Source organism: Mauremys mutica, chromosome 9, assembly GCF_020497125.1.
Source record: "Mauremys mutica isolate MM-2020 ecotype Southern chromosome 9, ASM2049712v1, whole genome shotgun sequence".
In the NCBI taxonomy this organism is placed as follows: domain Eukaryota; kingdom Metazoa; phylum Chordata; order Testudines; family Geoemydidae; genus Mauremys; species Mauremys mutica.
The window spans coordinates 101,370,343-101,388,560 of NC_059080.1; the positions used below are offsets into that span (position 1 = coordinate 101,370,343).

Sequence of the window (18,218 nt, forward strand, 5' to 3'; positions counted from 1 at the left end):
TGCTTTCAACTACCTGAAAGGGGGTTCCAAAGAGGATGGATCTAGACTGTTCTCAGTGGTACCTGATGACAAAACAAGGAGCAATGGTCTCAAGTTGCAGAGGGGGAGGTCTAGGTTTGATATTAGGAAACTCTATTTCTCTAGGAGGGTGGTGAAGCACTGGAATGGGTTACCTAGGGAGGTGGTGGAATCTCCATCCTTAGAGGTTTTTAAGGTCAGGCTTGACAAAGCCCTGGCTGGGATGGTTTAGTTGGGGATTGGTCCTGCTTTGAGCAGGGGGTTGGACTAGGTGACCTCCTGAGGTCCCTTCCAACCCTGATATTCTGTGATTCTATGATGATGCATGCGGTTCTTCGTCTCTGGTCCGGGGACTGCTAGTGGTCTGCATGTCTTGGAAGTGGGCAGGAAAAAACGTGCTGAGAACTCTGGGCTGCTGGACTCATGAGATGAGATCTCTCCCTGTTTCTGGGGATCCTCTCCAGTTGAGTCAGCTAGTCCCAGCAACAACAACAAAAAAGTCTAATTTAGCCCCTTTATCTCTTCACAAATCACCTGTGACAGACTGATTTTTACAAATGTGTTTTGTTTGAAATTATTCATCAAAGCCTTTGTTGGGCAAACCCCAGCCTGCTGGTTACTCATAAACTGCTCGCCACAACTCTGGTTTTGAGAGTTCACTAGTCCGAAGCTGCTGCTAGGACTGTATATGACTGGTCACCTACCTCACATGGGATTGTCTCTGCTCCCTGACTGGCTGACACCCAAGTCGATGAAGTTTTCAGGATTGCCGCAAAAACACTTTCAGTATGAATGCTTCACGGCATGAGTGTTTGTGACCTTTCCTCTCTTCTCCCCACTGGTTTTGCAAAAGAAAAACTCGCTTACCAAATGCTCACACAAAGAAAATGCCGGGGGGTCTTGAATACCGTTGCACCAGAGCTGTGGCTTGATCGATCGGATTGTTCACTGTTATTATTTTTGCACGATTCCACCTTGGACAGGATTTCAAAGCTCTTTAGGTACCTAACAATGCAGATCAGTGTCGAGTCGGATTTACTTTTTTTTTGTTAGCACTGAACTCCCAGTGATTTCTTCTTCAGAAACACCAGGGACTTGCCACAGCAGGAGACAGATTTTCAGACCAGCTGGATCTGTCTTGTGGTCTGCCCCGGGGCTGCCTGTGTTAGAAATATCATTCCATTTTGTTCATCCTCGGTTTTAAATTTTGAGGGAGTCTTTTTTTAGTGTTGTAATTACCTGTATTAACTTGGGGGAGGAGCTGCAGCTGGATGTCCTAGCCTGCGGTTACGTACCTAGCTTTCCAGATAGTCTTGACTCAGTTTCCCGGATGTCATGTTCCTTTGCCCAAGGTCACACACGGAGTCAGCGGCTCAGCTGGAGTTACAACTAACCACTTGCCTGGCTCCCAGATCGGAGCTCTAATCACTAGACCTATAACCCCAGTGCCAGACTTATTGGGAAAGATGCTGGTATGTGTAATTCAAAAAGACTTTCACCAGATACAGTTTTCAGAAGGTCTCTAGCTGAAAGGGTCTAAAGGGAACTTTCCTTTTCAAAATCAAACAGAGCAACTCTTTTCCCAGCCTGCTTTGGTTGCTTTAATGTCCCAACACAGGGATGTTTGGTCTGTACACAGGGCTTAATTTGGAATGAAAGAGGTGCTGGGGCTCAAGTAATTTTTTTACTTTAATAGTTCACATGCCAACCCTAGAGGTGCCGGGGCTCAGCCCAGGCACAAAGTAAGCACCATCCATACATTTCGTAGAATTGGAATAGCTGTCCAGTCCAGACCCACCACCTTGCTTGTGGTCTGTGCTTTCTTATAGTTATTTTTTAATGACCGAATCAGGAAGTATTGGCCATTTCAGGAAATAAATAGACCATCTACCTCTCTCTGATCCTTTTGTGCCTCCTGTCACATTCTGGGGTGCAACCAGATCAGTCAGGGGCTGCGTCACAGCTTGTCCTGTAACCCTGGGTGCCTTAAAATGCTCTGCTGCTGTTTGCTCTCTGTCTGGATGCTCCAAGCCAGTGACCAAGCCTGCACTGCATGTTTGCAGGTTAAGCAGCCCTCGTTCAGCGATTCTGACCCCAGCAACCTGCTTGTTACATCGCAGCTACGCTCTGGTTTCCACCAGGCTTGGTTACTACTGGCCAAGTGACCCCAGCACACCCCCAGGCCTGCATTTCCCCCAAACCATCTGTCCTGGAGTGTCCTGGACCACGCAGGGAAATCATAAGGTTTGTTTGCTCCTTTAAAGAGACGATACCCGCAGCTTGCTATATTAACTGGAGTTAAGTCACTTCCATTCAAACACAGCATCGGATTGCTGTGTTAAAAGTAAAAGTAGTTGGTTAACAAAGGGATATAGGGTAAGCGATGCCAAGTAAAAGAAATAAAGGTAGAGATGGTTACAAGCAAATAAAAGTGAACACACACCTCTAAACCCCAAAACTGAATCTAGCAAGGGGCAGTCTTTGTTTAAGATGGTTTCTCCCACCAATTGGTCTTCATGCAGCCCAGCTGACTGTCTCTTAGTCAGGACTTTCCACAGAGGTATGAGGTGCTGGTTTCCCTTGTCATCTCAGGAGAAAGCCAAAGATGGAGTTTCTCTCTGCCCATCTATATTCCCAAGGGAATTGGTTTTGACCTAAAAGGCCTTCTTGGGGATTCAGTCTCCTATCTCTCTGCGGTGCAGAAGCCATGTCAATTCCCTGTCTCTCACATTCAGACTCAAGATGACCCTTGATAGCTTTGTTTATGTGAACTGCGGTAACCCCCCAATTCCTTTGTCTAGGACAGACCTACTGATCCCCTTTACCTAGGCTAGGCATGTTTAAGACACAGTTTGAGTAACATCATGCACAGGGAATTCAGAACTTCACCTATAAGGTTAACCCCTGCATTTTACAGTGATGTGAATGGCCCGGGCGTGTTAGCTTTCATGTGGTACCTCACAAGGCATGTTTTGTACAAATATTATTGCAGTGGTGTGCCGGGTGTTGGGACAAGGTGTATAGTGGGGGCACTGAGAGCCATTGAACCAAACTGTAAACCTCCTTATGACGGAAACCACTTCAAGCCGTGGATGTGGCCGCACACCCAGCATCCCTAGTTCCAGCACTTATGGGGGTGTCTAGGGTCACCCCCCCTTTACTGTCATATCTGAACACCACATAGTCTGTCATGTATTTACCCTTGCAATGTCCCTCTGAGCTAGGGAAGGGTTTTTATCCCCATGTTAAGGTGGGGAACTGAGCTGAGGTGACTTGCCAGAGGTCCCAAGGAAGTCCATAGCAAAGCAGGGACCTGAGGCTACTCTGTCCTTCCTCCCACCCCGCCATCGGCCTATTTCCATATGCTGTACTGACTTCGGATTTGACCTAACATCCTCTGCAGAGCAGAGCGAGGGCTTCACCTCCGCCCTTTGTGTCCTTTGTGCAGGGATCATAGCTCTGCATTTACTAGGTGGGATATTTTTATAATGTATCTAGTGACCAAACTGCCAAGGTACCCTTTCTAGCATTACGGAAGGCAGCACATGGATCCAAGCGGAACTTCTGAACATAGCATCTTTGCTTACTATTGGACTGCCATTGGCCACAGGGTCTTCCCTCTCTGCCCAATCAGGGCGGCTGCGGGATGGGAGCTAGCAGTATCTTGGTGACTGAATATGAGACTCTGGGGGTTTATGTCATCACTATATTTCAGAAGTTACAGAATATGAAAGATATTATTACCTAAGAGGCATGCTGCTGAGCCAGCTTCTCTGGCCTAACGACACCTTCTTTTTAAAGGTTTTGATGTAATGCAAATTTAAAATAAAGACGGCCCAGTGGCTCGTATTTTACTAGTGATAAAACGAAGCGTGGACCCAAGCCAAACCCCAGGCTTCGCAGAGGGAGGACAGGAAAGCTTTGCAGCACATTCAGATCCAAAACTGATCAAGGGAGGGGTCCGAGCTGTAAAGTTCAGAGTAGTTTAGGGTCTAGTAGCGTTTGGGGGTGTCTGGTTTTCTGGTATGACTTGCATGCTTATCGTGAAGCAGATATTTTTCTGACCTAGTCCGTGCATCCTGCTCAGCTGTATCTTGTTGATGCATGTGCTAGCTATGCCCTCCATGACAGTGGACCCGCTGGAAGCCAGACATCTTGGTTAATAGCGGAGAGCAATCAGGGTCTCCGAAGCTGCCCCACCTTCTGCAAGTGCAGTTCACCCTACGCCTATAGCTGCAGCACACTAAATATTTGGGAGTGCCTTCCATTCAAAATGGCAATTTTAACGGGCCGTATGTACAGGCGGGGGTGGGGGGGTCCTACTGCCCTCTACTGGACGGAATGTCAAATTGGAGTACCTTTCGCCCTCTAGTGGCTGCAACCTATACAAGTTGTAAGCCCTATTACTACTGCTACTATGGCCGTGTCTGCACTACAAGCTAGGGGTGTGATTCCCTTGCTGGTGTACACATCCTTGCGCTAGCTCTCACCGATCTATCAAGAATGTAAATAGCAGTGTAGCTGCAGCGGTCTGGATACTAGCAGTGGGGGCCTGGCTGAGCCAGGCCAAGTATAGACCCACTCAGCATGGCCAAGCCAGGACTTCTCTGTCCTTTCCCATGCTGCCGCTGCTGCAGTGCATGAGGACATGTACGCGAGCTGGTGAATCGCACCCCTAGCTCGTAGTGTAGACATTGCCTAAGGGAGATTTTAACTTCTATGTATTTTTGAAGCAGAAAGCCCTGAGGTGGAGCCTAGCTAGTGAGCGTAAAGCCAAGGAATTGTTAGTGAGAATTAGGAAAAACATTATTACTTCTACCAGGGCGAGTCCACCCCCAGTGTTTTCCGGACTCTGTAAGTCTAGTTAGTGACTCACTGAATATGAATGTTCGAGCATGTTGCCTTTTCCTAAGAAATAGACTCTTCTTAAATATGATCAGAAAAAAGGGTGGAGATGAAAATGAGGGTGAAGTTACTGTGGTACATGCGGCACTAGCAGAAAGTTGCACTGTGCAGAAGGTAGAAGGCAGGACAGCAGAGTGTTCCCTTGCTGAATGGGAATGACTGGTTCTTTCACCTAAACTTTGCTTTGTGTTTGATTTTTAGAGAGATGATACCAAGTAGATCAGACCCTAAATTTAGATGGAAATTTTCAAAGGGTGGGTGCGTACAATGAAGCCTAAATATAAGTGGCCCAATTTTTCAGAAGAGCAGAGCATATATAAAACCAAAATCCTGACCATTCAAGGTCACTAAAGATCCTTTAGCTCCTTTTGGAAAAGGAAAGGTGTCAACGCTGGTATAATTACTAAATTCACTCTGTGGTTTCAGCTGGGGAAGCTATTAGTTCATGTCCCTTCCTAAAAATTGTTGTGTGCAGAATGGCTGCCACATTCCACCCTAGAGGTGGCTGCATTTCAATGGGGAATGAGTGATTCCCTTGTGCTTATGTACTCTGAATTATCTGAGGACCCTTGGATGAAAGTTGCTCTCTAAATACAACTTCTTATTGTAACACTTCCATGTGATCATTTTAGCTGAATTTTCCTTTCACCCAAAAAATCAAACACCAAATCCTCTAAAGCTTCTAAATGAAAAGAGAAGGGACGTGTGTAATTTGCCTTGATCAGAGAGACTCCCTTTGATTGATGTTGAACCTGCTTATCCTTGTATTCTAACAAGTGTGCTTGCAATGGCAGTCATTGTGCTATCTCTAGCATACATGGAAACCCTCAACAGTCAGCACGGGCAACAGGCTACAGTATTGCTATTTGCTGGGAAGAATCAGCGTTTACACGGGCTGCATTCCTCAAAGGAAAACCTGAAGGAAGTGTGGTCAGAGCAGAGAGCTGGGACTCCTGGATTCTATTTCCATCTCTGTCACCAGGCCCGCCAATGGGGGTGCAAAGGGGGCAATTGCCCAGGGGCCCAGGTGATTTAAAAGGGCCCGGAGGGCCCCTGAGCAGGGCTAAGGCGGCTTTCTGCCTGCCCTCACTCCACGTCACTCCTAGAAGTGGCCAGAACGGCCCTATGGCCCCTGGGAGGGCAGGGGGGGTTCTCCGGGAGCTGCCCCCACCACGACCACCGACTCCACAGCTGCCATTGGCCAGGAACCATGGCCAATGGGAGCTGCAGGGGTGGTGTCTGCTGGCAGCGGCGTGTGCAGACCCCCTGGGAGGGAGCTGGCAACACATGCTGCAGCGGCTATCAGCACAAGCTAAAAACTACTAGCAGGCCAGTGTTTTAATATTAGTAACCTAGTAATAGTGAAGAATTCTGTGCTCAGGTCTATGAGAGACAGGCCAAAGCCATCTGTAGCAAACTGGCCCCTGGAAGGGAGATCAGAGATGGGACACTTGGTTATTCATGAAATTCCAGTTTCCCGGAAACGTACAAATGCATTAACACTTCTGAAATTCAGGAATTAATTTTCCATGGGTGTAACTACATGTCACTTATCTGCTTCTGAATTTAATGAGCACAAAATGATGTTTATTATAGTTAGGAGGATGGGGCGGGGGAGAAAACACTTTATATAGCTCTGTTCACCCAAGGGCCTTAAAGTGCTTTCCAAACCTTGATTAATTACCAGTCAGTTTCAGCTTCATCCCGCCATCACTGACCCCCAGACAGAGGCCCTCGGAGCTCAGTGGGACTCTGTGCAAGAGGAATTACACTTGGGAGGGTGTCTGGGCAGCTGCCAGTGAGATCACACACTAGGCTGGTTTGGCTAGATCCACGTTACTGATGGGGAAACCGAGGCACAGAAAAGTGACGCAGCTTTCCCAAAGGTCATACAGGGAGACAGTGACAGACAGGCCCCGCTGACAGCAATTCCGGGCCCCAGGGCAGAACAGTCAGTGGTCTCCCACGCACGCACAAGCCGCGCCCGCGTGAACACAGTCCGCCTGACATTTGGGCGGTGCTGCGCCTGCCCTGCTGGTGCCCAGCGAGCTGCCAGCTGCGCTGCTGGGCGCGCTTTTCCGGCACAGCCAGAGCTTTCACATGGCCGCCAGGTAGGGATGCCAACTGTCTAATTGCACAAACCCACAGACCATTGCCTCCCCCCCTGCCCTGCCCCTTCCTTGAGGCCACACCCCTGACTTGCCCCTTCTCTGAGGCCCCCCCCACCCATTCCATCCCCCCTCCCTCGGTCTCTCGCTCTCCCCCACCCTCACTCACTTTCACCAGGCTGGGACAGGGAGTTTGGGTGCAGGCTCTGGGAGGGAGTTTGGGTGCTGGGTGCAGGCTCTGGGCTGGGGCAGGGGGTTGGGGTGCAGGAGGGGGTGCAGGCTCTGGGAGGGAGTCTGGGTGCAGGGGGGGTGCGGGGTGCAGGCTCTGGGAGGGAGTTTGGGTGCGGGCTCTAGGCTGGGGTAGGGGGTTGGGGTGCAGGAGGGGGTGCAGGCTCTGGGAGGGAGTCTGGGTGCAGGGCGGGTGCGGGGTGCAGGCTCTGGGAGGGAGTTTGTGTGCGGGCTCTAGGCTGGGGTAGGGGGTTGGGGTGCAGGAGGGGGTTAGTGGGTCAGCGCTTATCTTGGGTGGCTTCTGAAAGTGACCAGAACACTCCTCTGGCAGCAGCTCCTGCTGCCTGGCTTGGTGGTGGTAACTCTCTCAGTTACTGAAACCTACAGGAAGTTGTCACAAAGATTTTGGAATTTACCAGCATACGACCTACTGCTCATCAGCTTCCTTCATGTATGGTAGGAAATGGGTGATAATTCTGAGTGGGGAGCGATAGAGCATCAGCCCAGGGGTGCTGACAATGGGGTACTTCCCTCCCCTTTATCACCACTCCCAGTCTCCTGGGTTCAGCTAACACATGTTTTATGAGGAAGAAACAGTCCTGCTAGGTCCCCTTCCAGGACATGAAAGGGCTGAGGGATATCCCTTCATTATCCACCTAGTCTGTCTATCCATTTCTAAGGCACCGCTTCCGAAGACCTCCAGCAGTAAGACCTGTCTTAGAAATAAACAAAGCCCTAGGCTTTGCCCTCAGTTACATCGGTGTAAATCCACTGGTTTAAAGGCGGTTACTCCAGATTTACACACAGTAGCTGAGATGAGAGCCTGTCCCTAACTAAATAAAAGCAAGCGAGTCAGGATTTAGGATCTGCCCAACCTCTGCTGCTCCTTCACCCAGGACACTGGAGACCATCTTCAGCTAGACTGGGTTGGGAGGACCAAACCACTGAGTGCCCTGTGAGGTCACGTGCGTGGCAGATTCCTGAGAGGCATCATCAGGGCTGAAGCTGGTACAGTGGCTGTGGGGTCATTGGGTACAGGGAGCCTCTCACTGAGACTAGCAGCGTCCAGAGGGGTGGACTCTGTCTGACTCATGGGACTGTGACAGAGGTTGCAAGGTGTGTGGTGGAGTGTAACCAGCTGAGGGTGCAGACACCAGCTCCTGCTGCCGCCATGGGGTGGAGGGGTGCAGAGAAGAGCAGTAATAGTGCAGCGTAAGCAGGATGAAAACCACAAGAGGCAGCCAGGCGACTCGCCAGAAACCCGAGGCAGCATGACACATCAGGGTGGGAGAAGCAGATGAAGGAGAAGCAGCTGCATCCCAGAGGCACTTAAGGCTGCTAATGAAATGGGGGAGTGAAAGGTTAATGAGGTTATTCTGGGGTGTCCCAAGCTGGGCTGAGTTCATGGGCCCCTCTTCCCGTAATGTAACCCACTTGTTTTAATCCAAGGTACCTCAGCTCTCACAAAGCTTGTCTACGTGGAGGGGATTTCTGTACTATGCTCTGAGGCTAGAAGCTAGTGGAATGAACCCAGGCAGATGCAGGGATCCTTGAACCCAGGGCTGTCAGCAGTAAAAACACAAGCCTCTACCACCTGAACGACAAGAGTCACGCAGCTGTCAGCGTAGGGGGCTATTGTGGGGGAAGCCACTGGAGGGAGACACGATTGCCCGTGCTAAGCCAATGTAATACCCTCGGCTGGGTGTGGCACGCAGGATATACTATGGTTTGATTGTGTTCACTGGGACTTTTCTTCCTCTCTCCCCATTCTCACGCCGCTTCCATTTCTCACCCCATCATCACCATTTCCGCTGGCTTTTGGCCCCTCTCTCTTCAGTCCTTCCTAAACCCATCAGCGGGGGGCTGGAAATTAGGCACCGGGGGCCAGGTATTCAGCTGGTCTAAATCCCTGGAGCTCCATCCACTTCGGGGTCTGGCGATCAGTGGAGCTTCATCCATTCCGAGCCGCTGAGAATCTGGCCTCAGGAGCGTCCCCTTCCCTCGCTGTCACCAGTCCAGTTTCCCCGGAGTGCTTCTGCAACAGAACTATTGTTCCGTCTCCCTCCTCTGCCCACAAATATCTCAGCTTAACACCATGTCCTCCTGTTGCATTAGCCTGTGATGTTGTAGGGCATCCTGGAAAAGATGGAGACCTGCGCTCCCCTGTGACTGTGCGCGCCACACGCTAGCAGGATTGGCTCTCCCCTTCGATCGGCTCATGGAAAGCGTAGGTGTTTGCTTTAGGCTAAGATGACAAGAGAAATACCTCTGTGAGGCGAGGCCTGGGTGGATTGGGGCGTGACGCAGAGGAAGTCAGCGTTCAGGGATTTGTTCCCTGTGTGTGAGATCTGGTCACTTTAATTACACCCAGAGTGGTAACTAACTTTTCTTCTTAATGTTGAGTATTAATCACTGTTAATATATCTCCTTGCTTGGCGAAGCTGATGAAGATTGCATCTGTAATTCTAGGGAGCCTAAGATTTATTGCATCAGTGTCTGACTGCAGGCAGCCGGGGGGGTCCTGCTGGCAGTGCTGCGTAATGTATGACAGGACCGAGTGGAAATCAGATCGGCGTGTAGCCCGGGGCAGGATACCTGGCTTCAGAAAAAGACTGTGGTGAAAGGAATCTTTAAAACCAGGCTGGGGAAAATCTAGTCAATTCAAGGAAAGGTAGGGGAGGTGGAGACAGCAAGATGCAGAGGAGCCAGGACTGCTGTGTTTTGTCTGATCCTGATACTCGGGAAGTCATTGGCAAAGCTCCCACCGACTTCAAGGTGGGAACATGCGTGTGCTCTTTTGTCTCAATTCATCTTTACCTGGCCAGTGTAAAGTGATCAGATCAATTTGAGCTCCCACACAGGGTCAGAATCTCTCCAGGGTGGTGCTGGTCTGTTCCGTCCGAATCCCTGGATTAAGTCTCCAGGGAGTAGCAGCTTCTGCCAGGGGACGGGGTTTTGCAGGATCTAAATTGATCGTGGCTCCAGGTTTGAATGCCTTGTCAATGCTATTCTCAGCCTAGCTCATGTGGGGGCTCCGCTGGATGCTTTTCTAAAAGATCTGCTCTAGGAATGATCTGGCCTGCGCCCTGTGGGAGGCCTGACTCGAGGCTCACGATGGTCCCTTCTGGCCTTGCAATCTAGGACTCTAAGATTCTGATCCCCTTTACACAGGGCTAAACCAAGAGACACTCCAAATTGCTCTACATCAGGAGTTGCACTGGCGTAAAATGAATGCAAGTGAGATGAGACCAGACCCACAGCGTGCCTCCCCACTTCCCCCCACCATACAGAGGGCACTTCCTGCACCGGGATGCACCCTCAGCACCTTGCATTGATGTCTTGCGCTGCTGCAACAGGGTAATGGCCCAATGCCCCAAATACCTAATGGACCAAAACCACACAGCACAATCCCCCATGTTTCTGTTGGGCTCCTAGGAAAGGGGGCCGGGCATTTAGAGCAAATCAAAGCCCAGTTTCTAGTGAGGAGCTGGCACGTATCTTCAGGAGGGAGGCACAAGAACCGGGATGATTGCAACCGACTTTAGATTTAGTTAAGTTTGAAACTGAAAGCAGCATTTTGGGGGCAGGGGGAAAGGAGAAGATGATCCTGAGCAAAGTGAAACCAGAAAAGACTCCCATCAGTTCTATCATATGACCCCTCTTCACCGTAGCGTCCTTGCTTCGTGTATTTGTCTTCAGAGCACTGCTATTATCCCCAATTTACAGATGGGGAGCTGAGTCACAGAGAGAGTAAGTCATCCAGGAAGTCTGTGGTAGAGCAGGGACTTGAACTCAGGACTCCTGGCTCGTACCTTAATCACCGGCCCATCCTTGCCCTCTGAGCCTGCTTAGGAGAGATTCACACAGCTCTGAGACAGAAAGGGTTTCTGTGGCTTGCCTGGGCACAGACTAGGAATCAGAAAACGTTGCTTCTACTCCCAGTTTTGCTGCTCACTCCCAGCGTCAGCCTAGCCAGGTCACTTCCCCATCTGTAAAATGGGGCCGTGACCCTCGGGCTCCTTTTGTAACGGCACTTGGTGATCTCCAGGTGAAACGCATGATGTGAGAACTCAGCACCAGGCTTTCAGCACCCACCGTGCACCCAGCTTATTGAGGGGTCCCCGGGGAAGTCTGATATTCCTACATAACTGGAATGATACTGTACACGTTTTGATGTTTTGAAACTAAATTTTTATGTTGATTTGAAATGAAAAATTTTGCTTCCAATCAATGTGTTGGGTTGTTTTTTTTAACTGAAAATGAAATGGTTTAAAGTCAATGTGAAACAAAAACGAAAATTCTGAGATTTGATCTAGTTTCCGATCTGTTGTGCTGAGCACATCCCAGGGTGACCCCGATTCCAGTGGCATGTTAGTGGATGGCCCTAGCGGTGCACATGGGGTATCTATGCTGATCAGGGGATGGGGAGCCTAGTACTCTTTTGGCTCATTCATCCCTTGGCCGGGGGAGATTCCATCCAAGAGTCACTGTCCCTTCTCCGTCTTGCCCCCGATGAATAAATAGCGTCCCTAAAGAATAAGGGCTAATGCTGCAGCGAACAAGAATGACAGAAGTCGTAGCAGGTGGCAGCACCTGTGCCCTATCTAATTCCAGTCCCATCTGCAATACATCCCAGCTGGAGAGAATGCAACAGAAATAGACTCTGAAAGTGACTCAGAGTCAGGGGGGGAAACAGTATGTGGTGACCCTGGCTTCAGAAACGTAACCTGCTGCGGGGGAGGGCTAGTGTCTGTGGGGAAAACTTTGGCCCTTTCTGTCAAACAGCTGTGGGTGATTCCCCTTCAGAACTCCTCCTTCCCCTCCCCAAAGCTGGCTGCTGGAGTCTAGAAAGGGACGAGCTAGACTCCCCATGTGCTGGAATTGCAGACAGCTGCTGTGGTATTAGGGTTTCACATACAGGCTTGTTTCTGGACTAACTTTCAAGTGGCTTCTTCTTTAGAGAGGTGTGTGAGCTTCTCATACTGGAGTCCTTGTCAGAGTCTCTTTTTCTCGCTCCTTTTTCTTTCCTTCCCATTTTCTGGTGCTTGTCTGAACTGTATCCCCCAATTTTTCGATGTTCATCTGTCACTAAGACACTTGCACGGTGGCCTATGAATTTGCAGGAGTCAGTGCTTGGAGACATATATTGCACGGCATGATGTCACTCAGCGAGTTCATACTGCATGGCGTTGCTAACCTAGGACGTGCCCGGCGGCTGTGTTACTGGATTGCAGTATGGTTCTGCCGAAGTAGTCTCGTGAGGGAAAAGGGCAAGGGAATGAGAGAGTTAATAGGCCGTCACCTAGGAAAAAACTATAGACTGTTTGTTTATCTTAGGGATGAATAATGACAAAAGCAAAATACTGTAACTCCCAAACCCTCTTCCTTGTTTCTCCGAGTGGCTCAAGTCCGTGGTTGGAGTTCCCTCAGCTCATTGCTTGTATCTTACAAACAGAACTTAAATCAACACAGACAATTGTGACAGCTGACACAACCCACAGAGAGCAGCTCAGCACAATGGCAATGACTTATTCCACTACCACCTCGGATCTGGGGCAGACAGAAGCCATGTGAAAAGAGTGAGTCATATTTTTTTCCCCCCATTCATCGCGGCTTTTGTCTGCTTGACAAAATGTCCTTTTCGTGTGTTATGGTCTTGACTTATTTTTTCTTCTTTGCTTCCTCCGTTCAGGACTGTCTCCCAATGACAACATCAACTCCCACCACCAGAGGACTAGAACCTGCATAAACCACAAGGCCTCTGAAGACGCGACTCTGCATCCTTGCCAGGAAACGTGTTTTACAGGTTTATAAGCCATGGTGTAGCTGGTGTTCCTCGAGCCTTTCTGCCCTCCTTAAAAGCCAGCAGGTGAGGACTCAGCAAAGGTAACACCTTAGGTAACATCTTTAGGGATGGGCACACTGGTTCAGGTAGAAGCAGCAACAACCCAAACTGGACTTTTGCCCATTTTTTTTGGACAAGACTCAATTTAAACTGGACTTTCATCCATTTCACAAACCTAGAGCTGAACGTTCACTAGAACAGCCACGTTAAAGCTCTGAGAAATTTGGTTAACTCTCTGCTGTGTTCATGCCGCGCTGCCCTCCTCCCAAGTCAGTAATTTGCACATCAGCTTATGTTGTGCCCCTGGACTGCTGTGCGCTTCAAGTCTCTGAGATTTACGCCAAGCTTGGCCACAACCCAACCTGTTCCTTCAGCTTTGCCGACAGTGAGTTAGAAAATCAGAGCAGAGGGGATGAGTGTGGTGAGACCGTCCAGCCGCTTGACATGGTTTGACTGTGTGTGTGGTTTTGACAAGGAGAGTAATTGGATATTCCTCCTCTGAGGTAACACTACAAAATGGGAGCAAAGGGCTGCAGTGTAGCAGGGGTGGGATTTTTTTTTTCTTATTGCACTGCGCACAGTTCTGGTGCTCGCTCCTCCTGGATCTGAGCTATACTGCAAAGTGGCAACTGGCTTCATAACCTCTTTCCCATTGTGTTCTTCAACTACTCAGGGAATCTTCTAGGTTTCATGTTCGCCCTGGGGTGAGAAGGTTGCCTATTGTACTTGCCTGTTATGATATGAATTTCTTAGAATTCAGCTAGCGTCACTAAGGGTCAGGCTGCATGGGATCTTCCTTTCTCTCTCTCTCCCTTGTTCCACTGACTCAAGCTTATGATGAAAGGCTAATCTCCCTCTTTCTACTCCTAATACGCTTTTTCTAAAGGGAATCTAGGGTTGGTGAAAGGGGCTGGATCAACATCCCTGGAACTTTAAACCCCATAGTTCTCCTAAGAACAGGAGCCCAGGCAGCAATGGTGTAAGAGTTTACGGGGAATCAACGCAGGATTACTCCCTTTCTGCAGTTATACGAGCCAGGTTATAATGTTAGTCGGGTAGATATCAGTGCTCATGCTTGAGGACAGAAGCCCAGCTGCTAACTCTCGCCAACCCTGCATTCCCATAGCCAAGGGTAGCAGAGGGCACTGGCCCCTTTAGGAGAGGTGCTGCCAGCCCACCTTTTCTGGAGGTTTGGCCCTTCAGGGGAGAGGGGTTTCTAGGAGATGCATTCTCCCCAGAGTGACTGAGCTGAATGCCCCCTGACTGCATAAGACAGAAATCCCATGGTGGCCAAGCTACAGAACGAGCTGCTCTTTGCTCAGGGAGAGAAGAGAGTGGGGGGAGGAGGAGATGTGTGCACACACTGCGGGGGAGAGAAGTATCCAGGGCAGGGGCTGTGGGGAAAGGTCTGCAGGGAGGTCGGATGGAGAAGGATGCTGAGGAAAAGTGACGCCAGAAGGAAAAGGCTGGGGCAATATAACACTGGTGGACTGCAGGCCCTGTGCTGGGGGGTGAGCTGTTATTTAGGGGCCTCCCGCTGGATTGGCTGGAGGGCTAAACCCCAGCAAGGCCAGGGGGGGAGCTTAGGCTACCAGCGAGGGCAGAGCCAAAGAGGGGTGTGGGCATGTGACTAGATACCAAGAGAGGAAGAACCCCTGGGGGGGAATAACTTTCTTTGTGTAGCTTGTAACGCTGCTTCTGTGACATCTGGAGATGGACACTGGATTAAACTTTCCCCATCCTCCTCCCTAGCCTGCCTGTGTGCCCAGCCAGGCCTCGGCATGGCCGTCTCCAGGGGCAACGGGAGACTTCGTATCTCCAGCAGTCCTGAGCCCTGCAACAAGGGGACTAACAGAGCTCTCGACACCTGTCTATTGGGAACTGTATTAAGACGGGTAACCTAATCCAGATACGGTGGGCCACTGTGGAGTGATTTTTGTTCACTACTGACCCAGGCCACAGCCTAGAGATGAAAAGCTGGAATCAGTGGAGAGAAGAGGGGCCCTGGGTTCCTGTAGGCAGCACAGTCCCGCCCGAAGGATAAAGGCTGCTTTTTAGGGGATAAATGAAAAGTATAAAAATTTGTTGCAAAATTAATGAGGAGGTGGAGGGTTGGCCTGATCTGAGCAGCAGAGCTCAGCAGTCGCACTGAGCTGGTGTCAGGAAAGGGACCGGGAATAACTTGCTGCTCAAGGGACTCTGGAGAAAGCGAGGTGACCTAGCTCCGTACATTCAGCCTGGGAGCTGGAAGGCATGCTGAGCGCCTCATCTTTCGGCCGCCAGCACCACTGCCAACCACCACGTGGGATAGAGATGCTATTTTGGTGGTGTAAAATGCTAAATGAAATATGGCTCACATCCACTGCCGTAATGGCTCCACTGTACTGACAGCCAAGACAAGAAAAAACAAGACCCTGGATTTTTGTCAGGAAAAGTGCACTTAGCAAGACAAGCTGTTGGTTCTTAGTCACTTTTCTAACCATTACCCAAACTCTTGTGACAAAGTTTCTGAGGCTACATAGTAGATGATTGAAATCTGTGCCTGTTCCTCACTCCCCGTGGCTGCCTAGATCTCTTGATCATTCGGGAGGAAAGAAAGCAGGACCCATTATGCCGAAAACAATAGGCACTTATGAGGTTTGGCTCTGAAAAATGACTGTAAAAATGCCATTGTGGGGTTCTGTGTTTTTGTTGTTTCTAAATAGAAGTAGAAGTAACTGCTGGCCCTACAGTCTCAGCCTGGGATCTGAAAGTCAAGCTGGCTTCTTTCTTCCTTATGCATCATCATTAGTGATCAGGGCTGGCTCCGGGTTTTCTGCCACCCCAAGCAGCGCAAAAAAAAAAAAGCCACGCCAGCGCATTCACGCCACTCCGCTCTACTCTTTGGTGGCTGGTCTTCGCTCCGAGAGGGACTGAGGGACCCACTGCCAAAATGCTGCCGAAGACCCAGATGTACTGCCCCTATATCGGCCGGAGGGCCTCCCCTTGGTATTGGCCACCCCAAGCACCTGCTTCTTTAGCTGGTGCCTGGAGCCGGCCCTGCTAGTGATATAAGTGTTTGCAGATGCTACTAGATTCTTAGTGATATCTGTACAATCACATGCCTTCAAATGACACTCTACTGGTATGGAACCGGTGTCATCCTGTTCCTTCAAAGGCGTTTGCACAGATTATTGGAACTTAATCCACAGTTCTGTTGAAGGACTAGAATCTAGCTAGCAATCCCATATCTATGTTGGCTGCACAGGGCTAACAGGCGTGGAAAGTTGTAGAGACTTGTTTTAGTCAGTGAAGTCAACTCTGAACGCATCTTCTGGTGATCGGAAGTGCCGCTTTTCATTTGTCTCCTATTAAAATAGAACTGCCTTTTAATTTAAAATAGAATCCCCATACCACTAAGGCTTGTCTTCTGAAGATACTACAGCATGACAAACGCTTGATGCGTCTACGCATGAGAAAGCAATGATCCCCTACGCACGCTTCCCGCTGCTTTTCTGAGCAGAATGCACTAGGAAGACATGTAATAGACGCGCGGATGGCAGTAAACACAGGTCAGGAAAGGGATTCTCCTGCAGCCGCTGCGGCACAGTAATAATTCCTAATAAAGGACACAACCTTTGGCCGGGTTGTATTTTTCTTCCCTGCTGTTGGCAGAGGTTGGTGTTTTGTATGTGAATGCTTTATCTGTGGCTGAATTTGCCTAGCTCAGGATTTGTTGACACTGGAAGAGGGTCAATATTTCTCTGCAAGAGGTGATGTAAGTGGCTGGCGAACTGTTGACTCAAAGAGGAATTACTAATTTCTTAACAGCTTGTCAACAAATCTGTTTACATTTCAGCAACCAATGGATTTCTCGAGCTCTTCAGATATAAACTGAGAGCCTGTTTGTTTTACAGGGGCACTGTAAGGTTAAAAGTGATCGGCGGCTTTCAGCCTGGTGTTATGTCAATGCACAGGGCGTTCCTGTGGCTAAGGGCACACTGCTGGTCAGTATAGCGAATCGGTGCCCAAGGAAGGGGCACTGGCATGCGACATGCATACCCTCCTCTGGCTCCTTTGGTGGTGAGTCCTGGACACAACTCCCAGCCCTATGCCGGATCTCTGCCATCTTTCTAATAGTGTGTTGAGATATTTGTTTGCATTTAAAGCAGGAAATCCAGGGCTCCTACTGGAATTCCTGAGGAAAGGGTTGTTAACCCTCTTATTGGTTCATTTAAAAATGATTTTACTATTTATCCCATTAACTTTATAACTAGCTTTGTCTATCTGTTAGGGATGGGCCAACTGAGGGGCATAGTAGCCTGGGCTACACAGCTGCTTATCTTATGGTTGCTGGTTCAAATCCAGCCCCACTAGGTAGGAAGCTGTGGGGGTTTGGTGGCCTGGGAGAAATGGGCAGGTGGCCATTTTAGTTTGATTCCATGTGTACAGGTATTCAGACTGTGCGCACACAATCCAAATTAGGCCTGTCCCTCTTCACTAGCACTTTGAGATACCAAGAAATGTCTTGGTGGAAATGCATCCACTCCATTTCTCCTTGCCTGGACTCGCTCTTGATGGCAGTCTTTCTGGTTGGAAGGCAGGGTAGAATTGCACAAAGGCTGGCTGCGTTAGATGGCTTTTGCGCTGCTTTTTGTCTGCACTGCAAAATGCTGTGCATGCTTTTAAGCATTTACACTGCTTCCAAGCAAGAGTGACCAAGCTCTGCTCAACCTCTCCTCTTGCCTAATGCACACTGCAGTGCACGTCCTAATGTTAGCACGGAAATCATGCACAGAAAGTTTTGCCCTCGGTGTGTGTTTGGTCTTTTTGTTACACTATAAATGTGTGTTGATTTAAAGTCCCCTAGGCCAGGGTAGTTTGTAGCGCTGCAAAACTGGAGAGTAAAATAAAAAATCTGCTCCAGTCTAACTACACCAGATTAATAAAAATGTTTGCAATGCTCTGACATGCCCTCAGAGTCTAAAGAGAAAAGGTTCCTGACCCAGCCAGGCTCTAGGGGCAGTATTAATTTAAATAATGATTTTTTGCACACATGACTCTTGTTCTGGTGGCAGCCAATCTAGATTAAACCTTTTAAATGTTGATGAACATTTTTGTCAATTTCAATGACT

The 18,218-nt window shown here is 49.4% G+C and overlaps 1 protein-coding gene across 3 annotated transcripts in view; it reads left to right on the top strand.

The window, feature by feature from the left end:
- TP63 (tumor protein p63) overlaps positions 1 to 18,218 on the top strand; it is a 202,791-nt gene that overhangs the window by 24,620 nt on the left and 159,953 nt on the right. For all 3 annotated transcript variants that reach the window (XM_045031032.1, XM_045031034.1, XM_045031035.1), the window contains exons 2-3: positions 12,715 to 12,838; positions 12,952 to 13,128. The gene's annotated coding sequence lies outside the window, so the exon portion shown is untranslated. The remainder of the gene's footprint in view (positions 1 to 12,714; positions 12,839 to 12,951; positions 13,129 to 18,218) is intronic.